General features: G+C 34.7%; 1 protein-coding gene across 1 annotated transcript in view; it reads right to left on the reverse strand.

Moving 5' to 3' along the window:
* Window positions 1-20,930, reverse strand: part of LOC109048000 (leucine-rich repeat and immunoglobulin-like domain-containing nogo receptor-interacting protein 2) — a 231,775-nt gene that overhangs the window by 172,680 nt on the left and 38,165 nt on the right. The window contains exon 2 of the mRNA XM_042770082.1: window positions 14,699-14,759. The gene's annotated coding sequence lies outside the window, so the exon portion shown is untranslated. The remainder of the gene's footprint in view (window positions 1-14,698; window positions 14,760-20,930) is intronic.

Consider the following 20,930-nt stretch of genomic DNA (forward strand, 5'->3'; position numbering starts at 1 on the left):
CTTTTTTAATTTTTTTTTTTCTAAAAATTATATTCTGTCACATCGTTTAGCATTGAATATTTACAATATAGATGACCATGTAAATGTTATGTGAATTAATTTGTGATCCATGCTTCTCAGTCAATTATACAATATATGAGTTTAATAATTACACAAGTGCTGTTTTCATGTTTACATTTATTTATTTATTTATTTTATTATTATTATTATTTATTATGCAATGCAGTGATTCCCACACTTTTTTGTCAGTCAGACCTCTTTGACCTAAATATCTGTTTAAAGCCCCCGTGAGATTATTTTATATTTTTATATTTTTATATATTATTTATTTTATCATATCAATTAATGACCCATTTGATTGTTCACAGTTCACTGATGTTGGTTAATGGTCATATTGGCATACAGGTAAACAAATATTTCAAATGTAATAATCATAAGTAATCTAAAAGTCACCAGAATGAATTACCTAAAATGAGTAATTTTGATTACATTACTGACTGCAATTTCCATTATGCAATTTGTAATCAGTAACAAACTACAATTTCTAAGTGATCTATCCAGCACTGACTACCAGTTATTATAGTAGATTTCCCCCCAACAGACATTCTACTGACTATAAGTATCATTGCAAGTACATCAACTTATTCTACTAACAGTCTACTAAAACTCTAGTGAGAGTTAGTTGACATATTGCAAAGCTACATATAGTTAATGTCTAAAGTGGAATATTGAAATAAAGAGTAACACTTAACATTAACATTGCTTTGTTAACATGGACACAAAGAAAATCTAGAAAAATGCTGGGTCAAGTTTTGAGTAGCTGCTGCAGTGACGCTTTGTTCATCATATCATTGGAAAGAAAAAGCCAGCAAGATTTACTATTCAATTACAATCATAAAACTTTCAGTCTGTCTTGCCCTCTACCTCACGAGACAAACCAAAGTAATACCTGTGGGGTAGAGATATGCTCACAGGCTTTGACTATAAAAAAAGAAGGTGGTGCAAGGTTATTAAAGATCCAAGTTTTTTACAAATGGAGAAGGAGGGGTGGTTGGGGGAGGGGGCAGGGACATATCTCAGGAGAATACGGAGAGAGCCACTAGCAGCTTTTTATCTCTGCACAGCTGAATTTCAATAAATCAAAGAGGATGTGGGCAGAAAAAGCTGTGGGCAGTTTTCCTGTCACAAACACGTAATAGAGTGGTCAGAAAGCTGGTAGAATGATGCATTCTGGGACAGTAACAACACAGCAGAGCTGCGTGCTTTGAGATTACTGAGAAATGCATGGAACTTTGTTCAATGTCTATATAGACGGAAATATAAATAACATTAAAATAAATGTATACCAACCCTATAAACCAACTCTTGCTAATTTGCATATACACAAACAGAACTTGCTGAATAACTGAACTGCAGTAAAAAGAATTTCAACAGTTATATTTCGTTAGTCCAATAAAATACAAAATGGACAAAACAGAACTTCTTTAAACAATGTTTAAATAGTAATTTCTACAATGCTGTGCATTTCCCATTATACATTATATATTAACATATTAGATAGATAGATAGATAGATAGATAGATAGATAGATAGATAGATAGATTGATAGATAGATAGATAGATTTATTTTTATGGTTTTGTAGGTAGATAGATATTGATATATTTTTTTGTGTTATTTTATTTGTCTTTTTTCTTTATTTTTACAAACATATATGGCACATCTACAGAAGAAAATACATGCAGAAAGCTGTTTTCTAAAGTTTAACTGTAGATCATTACTTTGAAAACACTGCATTCTTCAATGTTTCCTTAGAAACTTAAAAATATGCTATTCTTAATACCCTCTCATTCACAGAATAGAGAGAAAATTGCTGTCCGTGGTCCTGAAATAAGCTCTCAACTGCTGTCCATGGTGCTTAAATAGCCGAATAGCTCACAGTTTCATTTCCCTCAATGCTGTAGTATGTGACATAAGGCACTTTGGACAACGTTGTGTCAGGGTAGGGTGTTAGCTACTTCTGCCTGTTTCTAAAATATATGGTATTGAGGTACATTAGCTTTTAATTAACACTGGGAAAAAGGCTCATGTGTCGCTTTCTGCTCTATCTTCCAAGTCTTGCATGTTCAGTGGTGTGATGCAAGCACACACACACACACACACACACACACACACACACACACACACACACACACACACACACACACACACACACACACACACACACACACACACATACAGCTCCATTATCCACCCCAAACTCCTCAGAGGCCATCCCTGCTTCCTCAAACATGCATGCAGTACGAAAGCACTGCAGGTAATGCACTCTAATTGTGTGAAGTGAAATGGCTCAAATGCATTGGCAGAGTGAGGGAAAACCTGAGAGCGAGTTAATAGGTGCAAGAGTGCTGACAGACAGCGAAAGAGAGATTGGAAAGAACAGAATGTAGTGCAGAGAGTTAGAAAGATGAATAGAGAGGATGCTAGATAGCTAGACAGATAGATAAATTAAATTACTGAACGAGTCATTCCTACAGTGCCATGAATTCCAATGGCCCTATACATTATATTAATGTATAGAGGCATTAATACACTATACATTATTTTATAATACAGTATCTTTATATTATATATTATTTTCATATATTTCTTTATATATTCATATTTTTGCTAAGCAAGGGCATATTAAATTGACCATAAGTGACTGAATAAACAACATTTTGAAATACACATTTAAATAGAAAGCAGCCATTTTAAATTATAATAATATTTCATATTATTAATGTTCTTTCTTTCTTTCTTTCTTTCTTTCTTTCTTTCTTTCTTTCTTTCTTTCTTTCTTTTCTCAAATTAATGTAGCCTTAGTGAGCATAAGACACTTTTAAAAAACAAAATCTTACAGACCTCCAACTTTTGGAAAGGTGCAGCATGTTTTCTTTAAATACTAAGCACAACAGCAACAATTTTAGAAAGTTTTCTTTTATCACAACAAAGTGAACATGGGGTGATTTTTAAATAATTTCACTTCTTTGGTTTGTGTGGATGTTGACATTTTTGCTGTGTCTGGAAATGTTATGCACTAAATTTCAAAAAGTGAAATTCCTTAGATAGTGGAGTCACCCACAAAAAAATTATTTATATTCAGTACCTTTCACTCTTCTGCTTACATGATCTTTAATATTTATTTATTTTTTGCCAAACAAACAACAGCGTAGTTGTCTGAAATTTCTTGGTGAGCTCAGACACAACTAAGACACCAAGGCAATAACAAACAATTACAGCCATTATAAAGAATGAAATACAGAAGCATAAGTGCCAGAAGATTTAAAAACATGGACCATCCTACAATAGGTACTAATCAAAAAGCGTGCAGTTCACGGTTGCTCTAATAGCAATGCAGGATCGAGAGAGAGAGAGAGAGAGAGAGAGAGAGAGAGAGAAAGAGAAAGAGAAATAAACATCTTGTTAATTTTGAATCTCCTCACTGAAAATGCTGACACCCAGATTTCTACACATTTAAATTACTTAGGGCTTAATGTCAAGGAAGCAAAAGTGTCGGTCTTAATATCTCAAGATAGAGAATATGCTACATGCTAAAATGCACTTTATACTGAGATGAACAGATGTCAGTTGGTTCTCACGCACATGCATAAACAAATGCATGCATATTGTAATGTGGATTCACGTTTTACACTCCAACTGCTACCAAATTTAAAAAAAAACATTTTCATAATGCTTCCAAACATCCACTGAAAAGCAATGGAAAAAGTCTGTGACCATAAAAATAGTGGGACTGGAATCATCCAGAGACCACCTGCATGTTCCTCAACGCACTTCACATCACCAACCCCTCTAGTCAAGAGTGCCGAAATCATGACACATTCTTTCACAGACCGCTGGCTTGCCCAGGGACGAAACATGTTTACATGTATCTGTGTATCTAGCTGATTATTTCTAGAGAAGAGTGTCCCCCACATCAGTCACCTGCTCCCAAAAACAAAACAACAACAAAAAGTCATTCAAGTGAGGGCATATCGTCATCCTGTAGCTACAGGCAGACATAATCCTTATCTTTAGTGTCACTGCTCAACAGTTTCTGATAGCCTGTTTCAGTCTGGTTTCCTACTAGAAACCTGAGAAACAAAGTGGTTTCTTGTATAGAGTGTGTCTGAAGAATTATATATATACTGTAAGTACAAACCCGATTCCAAAAAAGTTGCTGTACAAATTGTGAGTAAAAAAGGAATGGAATAATTTACAAATCTCATAAACTTATATTTTATTCACAATAGAATATAGATAACATATCAAATGTTGAAAGTGAGACATTTTGAAATGTCATGCCAAATATTGGCTCATTTTGGATTTCATGAGAGCTACACATGCCAAAAAAAGTTGGGACAGGTAGCAATAAGAGGCCGGAAAAGTTAAATGTACATATAAGGAACAGCTGGAGGACCATTTTGTAACTTATTAGGTCAATTGGCAACATGATTGGGTATAAAAAGAGCCTCTCAGAGTGGCAGTGTCTCTCAGAAGTCAAGATGGGCAGAGGATAACCAATTCCCCATGCTGCATGCGAAAAATAGTGGAGCAATATCAGAAAGGAGTTTCTCAGAGAAAAATTGCAAAGAGTTTGAAGTTATCATCATCTACAGTGCATAATATCATTCAAAGATTCAGAGAATCTGGAACAATCTCTGTGCGTAAGGGTCAAGGCCGGAAAACCATACTGGATGCCCGTGATCTTCGGGCCCTTAGACGGCACTGCATCACATACAGGAATGCTACTGCAATGGAAATGACAACATGGGCTCAGGAATACTTCCAGAAAACAATGTCAGTGAACACAATCCACTGTGCCTTTCGCCGTTGCCAGCTAAAACTCTATAGGTCAAAAAAGAAGCCATATCTAAACATGATCCAGAAGCGCAGGCGTTTTCTCTGGGCCAAGGCTCATTTAAAATGGACTGTGGAAAAGTGGAAAACTGTTCTGTGGTCAGACGAATCAAAATTTGAAGTTCTTTTTGGAAAACTGGGACGCCATGTCATCCAGACTAAAGAGGACAAGAACAACCCAAGTTGTTATCAGCGCTCAGTTCAGAAGCCTGCATCTCTGATGGTATGGGGTTGCATGAGTGCGTGTGGCATGGGCAGCTTACACATCTGGAAAGGCACCATCAATGCTGAAAGGTATATCCAAGTTCTAGAACAACATCATGGCTGCATAGAAGAAGGATCCGGGTACTGAAATGGCCAGCCTGCAGTCCAGATCTTTCACCCATAGAAAACATTTGGCGCATCATAAAGAGGAAGATGCGACAAAGAAAACCTAAGACAGTTGAGCTACTAGAAGCCTGTATTAGACAAGAATGTGACAACATTCCTATTCCTAAACTTGAGCAACTTGTCTCCTCAGTCCCTAGACGTTTACAGACTGTCATAAAAAGAAGAGGGGATGCCACACAGTGGTAAACATGGCCTTGTCCCAACTTTTTTGAGATGTGTTGATGCCATGAAATTTAAAATCAACTTATTTTTTCCTTAAAATTTTCTCAGTTTAAACATTTGATATGTCATCTATGTTGTATTCTGAATAAAATATTGAAATTTGAAACTTCATCATTGCATTCTGTTTTATTCACAATTTGTACAGTGTCCCAACTTTTTTGGAATTGGGTTTGTATATATACTGTGTATATATATATATATATATATATATATATATATATATATATATATATATATATATATATATAATTAGATGTTAACATACAAATGTATGGGATGTCCTCATTCTCAAACCATTAAACTACACAGGGTACAAAAAGAATAGTAAATAAAAACAAATACAATATGTATGTTTGTGTTTGACAAAACAAAACAATAAACAAACATAAGTAACATGAAAATAAAAATAAGCATAAAAAAACAAGCATTCAATGAAAATCAAGCATAAAATATAGATCATCAAGCAAAACTGGCTGAGAACCACTGTTATAGTGTACTACGTGTATTATCTACCTCTATTTACAACTGGTGTAACATAAGAATAGCCATTTAAGCAACTTAATGCCTTCTCACTAAGTTAAATGTGTTATGAAGCCTTCTACATGCTCAAAATCATTTAAGTGCTTTTAGTGACGATGTGTTATGCTCTGTTAAGGGCCTTTTTTATTATTTAGTACTATTCTCTGAGGCCCAATTATTATTTTATCAAGATGTTTACATCAAAAGACACCATTTAGAAGTAACAGGCTATTTCTGTCCTGTTTTGACCCCCCTCATCAGAATGCCCCATTTGAATAGGCGTGGTGGATTGTAGCCTTGGAAGTAAATGCCCACTGCTATGATTGGCTAGCAGTGTTGTGTATGTCTGACAGCCTACATCCTTTATAGATAAACACAGCTGTGATTTAGGTTAAAAATGCATAAATAGTCAGTACATATCAAACAATCTGTAATAAAAGACAATGCAATAGTGACCACGCAATAAAATCAATTACTCACAGTTGAGTGGTGTGGCACTAGTGTCAGATCCAATATAGCTGCACAGCATCATCTTTTAATTGTAATCTTTCTGAAAATCCTGCGTTGCCTCGTTTGTAAATGAATCTGTGGTGAAATGAAGTGAACAAAGGACCAAGTTCTTACTGATGTGGTCTGGTTCAACCACTCTTTCCTAATGTTGGGATCAGAAGGAAGGCAATGGGAAGACTGTGTTTTTCCATAGCTTAGCACTGAACAGCGTCTTGTAGTCTTCAGAGCATCTTTATCATTTGGTTTCTGCATAGACCTGCATTTGCCTTCTCTTTTTATTTACACTACATGCACAAATCAGTGGGCGGGACTAAACAGGCAGTGATGTAGAAGCAGGCATTGATCTTCTTCTGCGGAGGCGGGGTTTAGCCACACTATTATGTAATAAAGTGGCACATTCCACAACCTGTTGTTTTGGCAGATTGACTTCAAAATAAGCTATTTTTAAAATAAATAGAAAGTTTTGAGCTTTGAAACTTACAGGATGTTTTTATAGTACAATAACCTTTTATATGTCAAAAGATCAAGGGAATCTGTTCATGACCCCTTTAGAGGAGCAAGATATTCCTGTGATAACCAGGGGTGGACTGGCCATCTGGCATATAGGGCATTTTCTTGGTGGGCCGACGCACTTTTTGGGTCCAATACTTTGGCCTATCATCGGGGCAGCGGCGCATTGGCTTGTCTTCTGTACTGACAGTGTAAACCATGATGAAGTATCTACTCCGCCTATATTTATAAATATAGCTTCACCCCAGGAAATATGAGGAAATATTACAAAGTCTGTAAACAAGACGTTAACAGAGGCAAGAGACGGGACACGATAAAGACAAATGCAGAAAGGAGAGAACAGACGTGTCAGCAGAGAAAATACTGTACAGGCAGAGCAAGCTCACTGTTTGAGATGCTCGAATTATTGGAGGAAAATTCTTAACATTGAATTTTGGGGTGGAGGTTTATAATATCTCTGAAGGGAACTGACTGTCTTCAGAAAAGTTTTGCTGGCATTTTCCTTTCATCTTACCTCCATATAACACATATTAAAGCAGTGTTTATAAATGCAGGGCTGCTTTGTTTACAATGATAACCAAGGAATCGCTATATTGCAGCTGTTCTGCTGGCAGAGAGTGAATTTGCATTTTTAGCATAATTTCACAAAGCTAAAGTCAGACCACTCTATTTGCTTTAAATCTTGTAATTGTAAAATCTAATTTAAATAAAAATAACTGCTCATGCTACATGTATAGTATATACATATAGTATAAATTATGCTAAAAGCATCTTTGTAAATAGCATCTTTGTTTGAACTGTGATTGAAATGCAGTGGTTGCCTCTAATTTCAAACAGCTACAGATTTTTTTTTTTAATTATTCTTTTTTAAGGCCCGTTCAGTCTGTTATAGAGCAAATAAACAGCTTGTTCATGTACTCGACCTAGGACGGTGACACAAAACAAAACGTTGTATGGCGGAATACCATAGCAAGTGCTTGGGAGCACTTTGACTTGGCGCAGTAATATCTTCACGTGGGGAGCGGGGGCCAGTGAGAGGACTTTTCACGAGTGAAGATATTACTGCGCCAAGTCAAAGTGCTCCCAAGCACTTGCTATGGTATTCCGCCATACAATATAGTTATCCATTTTACACGCTTAGAAAAGCACAACGTTTTGTTTTGTGTCACCGTCCTAGGTCGAGTTACACTACTCGAGTAACTGTATTTAAATAGGGAAAACGTGGAGGTGTTTGGTAGCTTCTCTGCTTGGCCCCTATTGAATGAACTGGGCTAAGCTAAGTGCTAACAAAGTTTCACCGCAAGACAGAGCGATTTAGTGCATGCACTGAGACGAGAGAGGTATGTATCAACTCGTCTTAGTTAAGGGAATAACATAGTTTAATATGAAAAAACGGTGGAGTATCCCTTTAAGGAGCGGGAAGGCCTGGAATCAGATGCATAGGTTGCTTTGTTTCTTCTTGATGGGTGAGTTACATTGATTTTGCTGTTTCACACAAAATAATCTGTGGTAGCTTTTGTTTGAATATGCTGCACCCGCTGTTGATTTTTGATTTGGATTTCATATTTTTTAGGGTTGTGTATGTACGTGTGGGTGGGAGTTATCAAAATAGGGTCCTGGTGGGGTATGGGCATGTTTGTTTTGGTGCTTTCAAATATCAACATCATTTGGCAAAATTTGATTAGTGCACCTTTAATGTTATTTCATTAATGCAGACACAATTGAAGGGTGTTTGTTTTGCTAGCAATAGAAATGGGTGTCTAAACTCTCATTTTGCAAGTTAGTCAATAAACTGGGTATCAGTTGCTATAGTAATGTTGCAAGCATTAGCACAATGGCAAAATACTCAAACAATTAGCCATTTCTGTTTATGTCTAGCAGTGAGATATTGCCATGGTGCTGAGGTACATGAGAGAACAACGAGACAACAACAAAGTTTTAGTGATTTTTCTCATTAGAATTCTAATTCTGATTGCATTTGAAAAGTGAGAACTCCAAACACTGACAGACTTCACTTCACAGCAACTTAAAAATGAGTTCCATGTGGCACTGACGGCTGATAAGATAAAAATAACATTTGGTGGTACAGATGGCTTTGCTGGGGAGAGTTCCAGCAGATTTGTTTGAAAAGACTTTTCATCATCTACGTATACATTGGTAAAGCATGAGAAGTACCACTGAAACCAACTTAATTCCTGTTAACACAAGTGTGTTTGCAATATGGATGAGTTAGAACTATAAGAAGACGCAACCTTTGTTCACAGTAGGACAAAAACAAGATTTAAATTTAACACTGCATTCAGTCTTCACACAGTGGTGGCTAGTGAGTGCCTGCAGAATAAATGCTATATTTTTAATGTGATCTGCCTGTAGAAATACGATAATCATATACAGTGTGGAGAAACGTGTGTAAAAAATAAATAAATAAATAAATAAATAAATAAATAAACCTCAAAAAGATCATTAACCTTTTTGCTTCCTTTATTTTTGCATATTTTTATTGCATTTGCTTTTACTTTGTCATTTTGAACAACATCTAAATAAATGTAACATTTAAATATGTAATAATATAATAAATAAACAAATAAAAATGGATCTACTCTATGAAAGATGACAAACATACTTTTTTTTTGATTAAATACATTGCCCAAACTGCAAATACACCATAATCAAAAGCCAAATACAGAGTTCTTAAGGAGAATGGAAGCATTTTTAATTAAAAACAATTGTGGTTGTCATGAAAAGATGTTAAATGTAGTACAGCTATGTTTAGAGATAAACAATTTAAATAAATATATATATATATATATATATATATATATATATATGTGTTTTATATATATATATATATATATATATAATATATATATATATATATTTCAATTGTTTATCTCTAAACATAGCTGTACTACATTTAACATCTTTTCATGACAACCACAATAGTTTGTAAACGCCGTCCTTTTTATCGAGAGCTGTCTACATACATATCGTGGACAATTCCGGCATTTTCTCACCATGAAAAAAAAAGAGTTGAGTAGACAGACAGTAGAATTAAATAATAAATATGTGCCAAGACCTTTTGTCGCTTCTCGCCAAAAAGACACATTATCTGTCGGGGTTGTGTGGATCTGTGACAAGCTAAGAGGCTTTCCTCCAGCTCTCCCACCCTGTCAGCACAAAGGAAAGATGCTTGCAGAGAATTACAGCAAAAGCCAGTGGGATATTTTCAGTGTGACATGCCACTGACCTCATGGCATCTGATCAGATCCTGATCCTTCCCCTTTAAGATGCCTCAGAACATTGTGGGTAACTTGACGGGCCAGAGTTTGCTGTGGCAGTGGCACAGTAGGGCTTACAGGAATTGTAATATAATAGGTAAATTCATGTAGTGTTTTCTCCTGTGAAATAGATGTTGGTACAAGGAGCAAAAAATAAAACCCTATTTGATTAGAGAGGCTGAACTACTTGATTAGAGTCTCATTGTAAGAGGGATTATCTCAGCATGAATTTATTATCTATGATGAAATTTACAATAATAACAGTCAATTTGAGAACAAACCAGCATATGGGATTAAGAGCTTTTAAGACAAACACAGTAACACTTGAGTGTTAGTAATGGTCTGCATCCCTTGGTTAATAAGAGGATAAGAAAGAACATTCTTGTTTAATACAATGTTTCAGCCCTGAATACATTTGCATAAAGCAGACCAAGCACGTGAATGTATAAGGTGAAGTGTTTGAAGCCATTTCTAACAATTACTAAATAAAATGAAGCCGCACTGTATCATCTGCATAAATAAATGCAATACTAACAACAAAAAATTGACAAATTTCAGCTAATATCATGGATTTTGGGCATTTAAACGCTTACAATCAGAACAAACAATCATTGTTCATTTTTATTTTTCTCTTTACATTTAAATGATAATTTAGTGCTCATTATAGGCAGTCATATTTATAGGATGTCTTTAGTGATATAATTTCAAAATCATTGTTCATTGGACTGATCGTGAGGTTTTTATAAAAGATGACCACATGTGACTCGCTGTATTAAGACTCTGCTGGCAATAAATCTGCCTAGAAACAATAGACTATGATAAACAAGGGGCTTAAATGTTTGTCACGATGAGTAGTGTATTTACTGTTGTTGTTGCAGTTTTGCATACATAAGCAGCCCAAATGCATTCACAAGTACTCATCCACATTAGGTCATATCCATCATTATGCTGTGCTCCCATTTTTTATTTTTTTATTTTATCATTTTTATTTTTATTTTTATAAAAAAATATATATACAAAATGTATTATATTATTGTATTAAATAATATATATACTTTGTTTAAATATTATAAATATATGTACTGTATAAGTATATACTTATACATATACTTATACTCATACATATACTTACACTATATATATATATATAATATATATATAGATATATATATATATATATATATATATATATATATATATATATATATATATATATATATATATATATATATATATATATATATATATATATGTAGTGGTATGAAAAAGTGTTGGCCCCCTTCCTGATTTCTTATTTTTTTTGCATGTTTGTCACACATTAATGTTTCAGATCATCAAACAAATATAAATATTAGTCAAAGATAACACAAGTAAACACAACATGCAGTTTTTAAATGAAGGTTTTTATTATTAAGGGAAAACAAAATCCAAAACTGCATGGCCCTGTGTGAAGAAGTGTTTTCCCCCCTGTTAAAACTGTGGTTTATCACACCTGATTTCAATTTCTCTAGCCACACCCAGGCCTGATTACTGCCACACCTGTTCGCAATCAAGAAATCTCTTAAATAGGACCTGCCTGACAAAGTGAAGTAGACCAAAATATCCTCAAAAGCTAGACATCATGCTGAGATCCAAAGAAATTCAGAAACAAATGAGAAAGAAAGTAATTGAGATCTATCAGTCTGGAAAAGGTTAGCCATTTCTAAAGCTTTGGGACTCCAGTGAACCACAGTGAGAGCCATTATTCACAAATGGCAAAAACATGGAACAGTGGAGAACCTTCCCAGGAGTGGCTGGTCGACCAAAATTACCCCAAGAGCACAGTGATGACTCATCCAAGAGGTCACAAAAGACCCCACAACACCATCCAAAGAACTGCGGGCCTCACTTGCCTCAGTTAAGCTCAGTGTTCATGACTCCACCATAAGAAAGAGACTGGGCAAAAATGGTCTGCATGGCAGAGACAAAAACCACTGCTGAGCAAAAAGAACAAAGGCTCATCTGAGTTTTTCCAGAAAACACCTTGATGATCCTCAAGACTTTTGGGAAAATACTCTGTGGACTGATGAGACAAACTTTTTGGAAGGTGTGTGTCCCATTAAGTCTGGCGTAAAAGTAACACCGCATTTCAGAAAAGAACATCATACCAACAGTAAAATATGGTGGTGGTAGTGTGATAGTCTGGGTCTGGTTTGCTGCTTTAGGACCTGGAAGACTTGCTGTGATAAATGGAACCATGAATTCTGCTCTTTACCAAAAATGGAATGGGGGAAACCTTTTTTCACACCACTGTGTGTGTGTCTGTGTGTATATATATATATGTATGTGTGTGTTTTTTTTTTTTATTATATATATGTATATGTGTGTGTGTGTGTGTGTGTGTGTGTGTGTGTATATGTGTGTGTATATATATGTGTATGTGTGTGTGTATGTATATGTGTGTGTATATATGTATATGTGTGTGTATATATGTGTGTGTGTATATATGTATGTGTGTGTGTGTGTGTGTGTATATATATGTATATATAATATTAGAAGTTCTTTATAAATATTTTGTGTATATATAGACATATAATTAAATTAAATAAAGATAATAAAAAGTGTATATACTCCTAAGTATATATTTCTTTTTAAAATATATTTCTGTTTAAAACAGGAGATGTTTCTTGTGAGGTGGGGCATGGAAATATTAAGTGTCAGTATGAAATGATAACATAGATTTTGTGGATAATCATCACCTCAGTGTATTGTATAACAAACATGCGAGTTCTTGTCTCATTGTATAATTTTATGACCCCTTGTGTTTACGAACATGAGAGAGCCCAAGGCCGATGAGAACAGAGGATGTGATTTGGAGTTGCTGTAAATGCACATTTGCTTTATTGCCCTTAAATAAATAACCTTTGGCCCAGTGGCATAATTCATCTTCATTTTCTGACGTAAATAAGGAGCGAGATGGTGGTGGGAGAGAAATTCATTTGTGTTTTGCCTTTGAGCAAACGTCTGTGCATTTTTCATCTGATATCTTATTGAAGTCTAATTGTGTGTGTCTGCGCGAAAATGTGTATGTGTGTCCATAAAGTGACATCCGCTTGTCTTTTTCACTGCAAACATGCGTAAATTAATTTGTTTAGCTTATAACAGATTGAGTTTTAATGAGATGAGGAGGACAACAAGCAAAGTGAATCCAGGAAGCTATGAAGTCAAATTTCAGAGCAATACAAGACATTCAAGAAAAAAAATAAAAATTAATAATAATAATAATAATAATAAATATATATATATATATATATATATATATATATATATATATATATATATATATATATATATATATATATATATATATATATTGGATTTTACTTAAATACTTAAAACCAGTAATTGCATTTGTAAATTCAATGTCTTAATAACTATTTGTCTATTGGTTAACACAAGTCTGTACAGCCAAAGAAGTATCAGTGCAAAAAAAAAAAAAAAAGCATTGTGATTACAAATAAAACTTTTTTTAAATTAGGAATATTGCAAAGTGATGAATCATTGAATAATAATACAAATAATGTGCATTAAGAAAATACTGTCTGTTTTAGTTGTTTTAAATGTTGACTTTGTATTAATATAATTTTCATCTCCAAGCATGATAAATATTGTTTCAAAAAGTGCTCAATCTCCTCCCTCCCACTCAATATACTTATCTTAATCAGTGTTGGGCAAGTTAACGTGCTATTTTCTCAACAAATGAGAGCATTCGGGGTGGGCCTAAGACTGCAGCAGCACAGCGCTTACATGAAGCTGCAGCAAACCAAATGCTGCAAACCACTTTTGTTTATATAGCAGTACTTTTAAATGACAAAAGTGCACAATACACTACTTTTGAACTCATTATTTAATTTTGTGCATAACAATGCGATTAATCACAGAAGATCATTCGATTACTCACGATCAAAAATTTAAATTGTTGCCCAGCACTAATCTTTATATATCTTGTAGCTTTATTTTTATTTATTTTTTGCAGGTGGATAGAAGCAGATATATACGGAAGAGGATTAGGGCCAAGCAATAATAAAAAAATAAAACCATCTCGAGATTAAAGTCATTATATTGCGAGATTAAACTCATTAAATTTCGAGAGAAAAAAAGTCGAAATACAATCTTGCGAATAAACTCATTAAATATCTCATTTAAACTCATTAAATAAGTTTTATTTTTTTTATTATTGCTTGGCCCTAATCCTCTTCCGTAGATATAAACATTTCTACAAAAAAAATAAAAAATAAAAATAATAATCAGACAGTCCAGCACATGTATTCCACCTCAAGTCCCCACAGGCCATATCAGCCTTAGTTCCCACAGACATAATACAGTAACTTACCACATGAAAACAAAACAGTTTGTCATGGTCAGCCTAGAAGGAGGAAAGCAATGTCCATGGCCTACAAGGGAAACAGAAAAAAAAAAGGATTAAGAACAATGCCCTGAGTTGAAATATATCTGAATTCACTTCATTAGCACTGTCTAGAAGGTCAAAAAATAAATTTTTAGCGATCCTGTCATTTCACTGGGGTGAAGCCAAAGATGGTGTGTAAAGCTTGGTGAGCTGTCCTTCACTCATTAGATGACATAGACAATGAGGTGAAATGCTTTCAGTATAGAACCAGAAAGCAAGAACTATGGAGAGTAAAGCACAAACTACAAACTGACAAAAACACATCTTGGGAAGGGGTAAAGTTCCATATGTTTACTTGGAATCAATAAAACTAAACAATGGAATTGAATCTTCTAGTCACTGCAATCCAAACATCTGGCCAAAGGTAAGCTAGCTTTAAGATGTTTTAAATAAATCCATAAAGGTTTGGAATAAACTAGTAAAATTTTTAATAAAGTCATGAAAGCATTTATTTTTGTTCAAATGTTCTGTCCAATAATGATCCGAAATAAGCAAAATGTACTCAAGCCTCACACTGTTGCTATGGTTACCTTCTCAGGTGAATGATTTTCTGTTCATGAGCATCTATTTACCATTGGTAGAAACATCTTATAGAAGAAATTATAAAATAGTCCAGAAGAGACAAGCCGCCATGTTCCATTCATAAAAAAAAAAATAAAAAAAAAAAATAAACATTTATCTATTCAAATATTCATAATGTCAACAGCAACTGCAGGTCATGAACTTTAAATGTAGGTTAAAAGTATTTGTGAAGCCTCAGTAATAATGCTTCAAATCTATTTGCTAACTACTGGCTAATATTTTCCAATCAGCCACCACAATCTATTGTAATAACTGAAAATTATCATCTCCACATTGCTGCTTATGCCCTAGTTTTACATTGTCAACATTGCTATGTCAGGTACATGATCTTCAGGCATTTATCAGAAATACATTCCCGATCTCTCATTAAAGGTAAAAATGTTTTAAGCATCTGACAGATCCAGCCTTTTGAGCTACTTTCCAATGATAGCAGACGACAGCCTTGTTTTATATGCGTTTCCTAGACATAAGCATGTCTCTTTGATCTTATTGTTATATTTGAAATATACCAATAATGTAAGCTGTAGATAAGACTGAAAAAAGGAGACTATTCTCTCTATAATAAGCATGTATTATGATAGCAGAGCTACTGAAGTAACGCCTTGTGATGCTTCACATTTCATTCAGGAGGACTCTATTTTACACTTACAACAGTTTTGAACTGAGGCTGAGGCTGGTAGTGACTGCAAAAGGAAATATTTGGGTATTAGAATACATGGAATTGGTGAGTAGGTTCCTCTGTGTGTTAAAAAGGGAGAGGGCAAAGAAAGTCGAAGGACAGTGAGAGAGGGAAAGGGTTGTGCAATATTCTGGTACAAAAAATAAATAAAAATAAAATAAAAAAGGTACTGCAGCACTATAGATTTGAAACAGCTGGGCAACTAATAAAAGAAAGCACACTTTATATAAAGATGTTCAAGCATAATTGTGTTTTGACTCTTTCTGCAGGTTACATTGATACCCCAGTAAGTGACGATAAGTGTCTCGATAATTTACTCATTTATTCAACTGAATTGTTCAAAAACACTGATTCATTCACTGAATGATTCAATGACTCACTTTCACAAGACATATTTTTAATGGTGTTTATGAGTAAGTCATTCACTGAAGAAATTTGCATATATAATTCATAATACATACAATTGTACTTGTTCAATTCCAATAATATTTATGTCCTGGTATATCTGGTGAATATATTTGGAAACTAGGGATGTAACAGTTCATGAACAGTCACAGTTCAGTTCATTCAGTCAGTCAGTCAGACGACAAATACTGTACATTTTACTCTTATATCCATATTAGAAACACAACTTGACAATATGCTTCATAATGTTTTTTAGCCTAATGAACTGTATCTATGTTTGTATGTGTATATACTGTAGCTGTTCTGCTATCAGTTAACAGGAGTGAAAAGTTTGTCATTATGTAACATTAGTTGCCATGTCTTCTCTCATTTCCACAACCTGTACAGAGTTGCATGTTATTAATGGCTTCTTTCCATCTGACTTGATTTATCTCATTGACCTCCTCATCTGATCTTTCCTTATTTTCTTTCTCTTTTCCTCTCTCTCTCTCTCTCTCTCTCTCTCTCTCTCTCTCGCGCACGCACGCACACACACACACACACACACACACACACACACACACACACACACACACACACACACACACACACACACACAAACACACACAAACACACACAGAGTCCACAAGAAACCACTACATCTTAGTTATGTGGCACCAAAATAGGTTAGTTGTGCTCAAGGAAATAAAATCTGACTCACCCTTTCCCTATACTCTGATACAACCTTGTTAAAAACTCAAATTATCACTAGCATACCTGAACTGAATGTACTGTATGTATCAGGGTCTGTAATGACTATTCATCACATCGCTGTTCTTGCTAGACACAGCAAAAAAGAGTTGCTGTGCAAGTCCTAGTATTTATTTACAGGAATTCATCTATATTTGTCTGCTAAGTATATGTTGCATGTGGACATATGGTCATGCTCTTAAACCAGGCTTTTCCAAAAGCATTTAAATGAACAATAGCAAATATTTCCTGAGCATCAAATCAGCATATTAGAATGATTTGTGAAGTATCAGGTGATGAGTTCTGAAGTAATGGCTGCTGAAAATTCAGCTTTGACATCACAAGAATACATTACATTTTAAAGTTTATTAAAGAGAAAACAATTATAATTAATTGCAATCATATTGGACAATATTACTGTTTTACTGTATTTTTGATCAAATAAATGTAGTGTTGGTGAGCATTAGAGACCTGGCGTGTGTACATAGATAGATAGCTAGATAGATAGATCCATAATTACATGAACTTATATATGTGATGACAAATATATATACATTTTTTTTAGATTGTAAATATAAAGTAGGTTACTATATGTGTGCAATTTGGAAATTTCCCTTTACCACGCTATTGAAGCTTTATAAAGCCTAGAGGAAACTTGAAGCTAGCATTTGTCTCTTATTGCCAGAGATAGTCATGTTTCACAGGTTCCCTCTGAAGCCAGACATCACCTCTCCAAAACAGAATTATGTATCCCAAGTGTCCAAAAAACCCCGTGATGCTCCGTTTGTCTTTTGTCACCCTGCTCACATTCCTTTCGTTGCTAATCAGAAAAAGTCAATACTCTATCAAGCTTTGCTTGAGAAATCTGAGATGGACACAGTGGCAGCGCTTCTGCATGCTTCTCACCTCTCGTCTTAGGAGCTATAAAGCAGAATGATTTATGATATTTATTCTTATAAAAGTCCCACACACTGTCAAGAAGCCTTGGATCAGCTTGCTAGAGAACGCCACTGACGGTGAAGCAGCAGTAAGTAAACCACGAGGCACCACAAGGCGACAGCTAACATTAGCATTAAGCTCTACCAACCGCCATCAATCTGCTCTGGAGATGCAAATCAGGATGAAAATTTCCAGTTAAACCTCGGGAGCAGTCTACATCAAAGAAGCACTCAAATGCACTATGCGTGCCATACTGCTGATGAAGATAACGCACATTTGAATGTCACTGGCTTAAGCTGGAAAACAACAGAAGCCATCAACTCAGCATTAAAGAGTTAGTTCACCCAAAAATGAAAATTATGTCATTAATGACTCACCCTCATGTCGTTCCAAACCCGTAAGACCTCCATTCATCATCGGAACACAGTTTAAGATATTTTATATTTAGTCCGAGAGCTTTCTGACCCTCCATTGAAAATGTATGTACGGTATACTGTCCATGTCCAGAAAGGTAATAAAAACATCTTCAAAGTAGTCCATGTGACATCAGAGGGTCAGTTAGAATTTGTTGAAGCATCGAAAATACATTTTGGTCCAAAAATAACAAAAATTACGACTTTTATTCAGCATTGTCTTCTCTTCTGGGTTTTTGTGAGTGCGTTCACAACACTGCAGTGACGCTTATGACTTATGACGCTGCTGACGTGTTATCTTTGTTATTGGGCGGACCAGAAAACACATCAGCAGCGTCGTATTGTTCAGCATTCACTGCAGTGTTGTGAACGCACTCACAACAGACCCGGAAGAGAAGACAATGCTGAATAAAGTTGTAATTTTTGTTATTTTTGGACCAAAATGTAACTAAATTCTAACTGACCCTCTGATGTCACATGGACTACTTTGATGATGTTTTTATTACCTTTCTGGACATGGACAGTATACCGTACATACATTTTCAATGGTGGGTCAGATAGCTCTCAGACTAAATATAAAATATCTTAAACTGTGTTTCGAAGATGAACGGAGGTCTTACGGGTTTGGAACGACATGAGGGTCAGTCATTAATGACATAATTTTCATTTTTAGGTGAACTAACCTTTTAATACCGATCCTCTTTTGCTTGCATACTATACCGTTAAAAGACTCCTACAGTATAAGTGATAATGGAGAGGATGGTTGTTTACAGATGCATCAGCACCCTGGAACCGATTCTCAAATCAGCAAATTTATCCACAAATCTAACAACTGAGAAGATAAAATTTAGTACATCCATTTCAAATACACTGTTATTACAGTGCAAAATCCTCTAATTCAGTTCTCAATATTGACCAAGGCTTCTGAAGCTAGGAGTGTTAATAGATTCAAATAATTACTTGCAATTAATTTTGTGATTACTGCCCTTTTAGGAAATAATATATATATAATAAATTAAAAATATATATTTTATTGCAAGTATCTATGAGAAAGAAAAAATGCAGAAAAAAAGTTATTTTATTAATAATCAACATAAGAAACAACTCATAGTGGCCCTTATTTTTATACAATTTATTTAAAAAACTTTTAGTCATCTTGCCGCCCCCTTGGATGTTTGCTGAGGTCCCTTTGTTGATTTGCATACTTCTTTTAGTGACTCAGGTGCTAAAAAAACAGCGTGAGTGAATAAACAATACTCTCAGTGGACATAATTCATTCTCTGTGAATTCCCTCCTCAATGTTTGCTGGAATAATTTCAGAATAAACCTTTAAAACAGAGGCCTTAATTCACATGGTGAGAGGGGAACTTTAATTGAGTTGTCTGCTAGTTCCTAATAAACCATCTTGTGTGCTTTAGTAAACAGTGTCATATTTCCCCAGCGGATGTAGCTGACACATATTAGCTCATGTGAAATATAGGCCACTGGATGCAAATCACCACAGACTTTACCACCACTTAAAAATACCTAATCTACTCCCCCCCCCCCCCACCTTTTTTTGTAGATGACAACACTGCACAAAGCTCAAGCAGTAAGACACAGTTTGCTTAAAGCAATAGACAAAACTTTTATAGGCTGACTTTGTACAATAAAAAAACAAAAACAACAACAACAGATATTTAGAGTGTAACTGAGTTTGGCACTAATGGAAGCAGTTTAGAAAGGGGCATGTTTCATTGTGTGTTTGACAACAGAAACAAAATTAAAATTCACCCCAAAATAACATGTATGCCATCATTCACTCCAAAACTGTAGGACTCACTTTCATCTGTGGAACACAAAAAGTGAATTTAAAAAAGCTAAGTGATGTCAATTTTGTGAACAAATCATTCTTTTGAGTAAGATCTTTTCAATAAATCTGTTGATCTAGTTCACAAATCCAACTGTACTGATCAACTCTCTAACTGAACGGTCACAATGGATACAAGGCCAAGTGGAGATTTAAATTTTGGTCTGTTTGACATAACAAAAAACAAAACAAAAAAAAACAAACAAAAACCATGACATACAGTATGTGAGCTTCATGGATTATTTCATATATTTTTATGGTGTTTTTGCAGTCATTTTGAAAGCTGCAGTGTGAATTTATTCTCACTGCATAGAAAAAGACAGACCAGCACATTATTCACAGAGAAAGCCATGTGGGTTTGGAACAAAATGAGTGCAAGATCAGGCTGATTACATAAGATAGTTAAAACATTTAGAAAGTTGTTAATCAACTAAACAGAGAATTTGAAAGCTTGTATTTTGAGTTGTGTCTTTGTTTCATGAAGAAAAAAAAAAGAAATAAAAAAGAAGCCTGAAGGTTTAACTGTAACAAAAGAAGAATAAATAACTCCAGTGGAATCAG

The sequence above is a fragment of the Cyprinus carpio genome, chromosome A14 (genome assembly GCF_018340385.1).
Source record: "Cyprinus carpio isolate SPL01 chromosome A14, ASM1834038v1, whole genome shotgun sequence".
Lineage (NCBI taxonomy): Eukaryota > Metazoa > Chordata > Actinopteri > Cypriniformes > Cyprinidae > Cyprinus > Cyprinus carpio.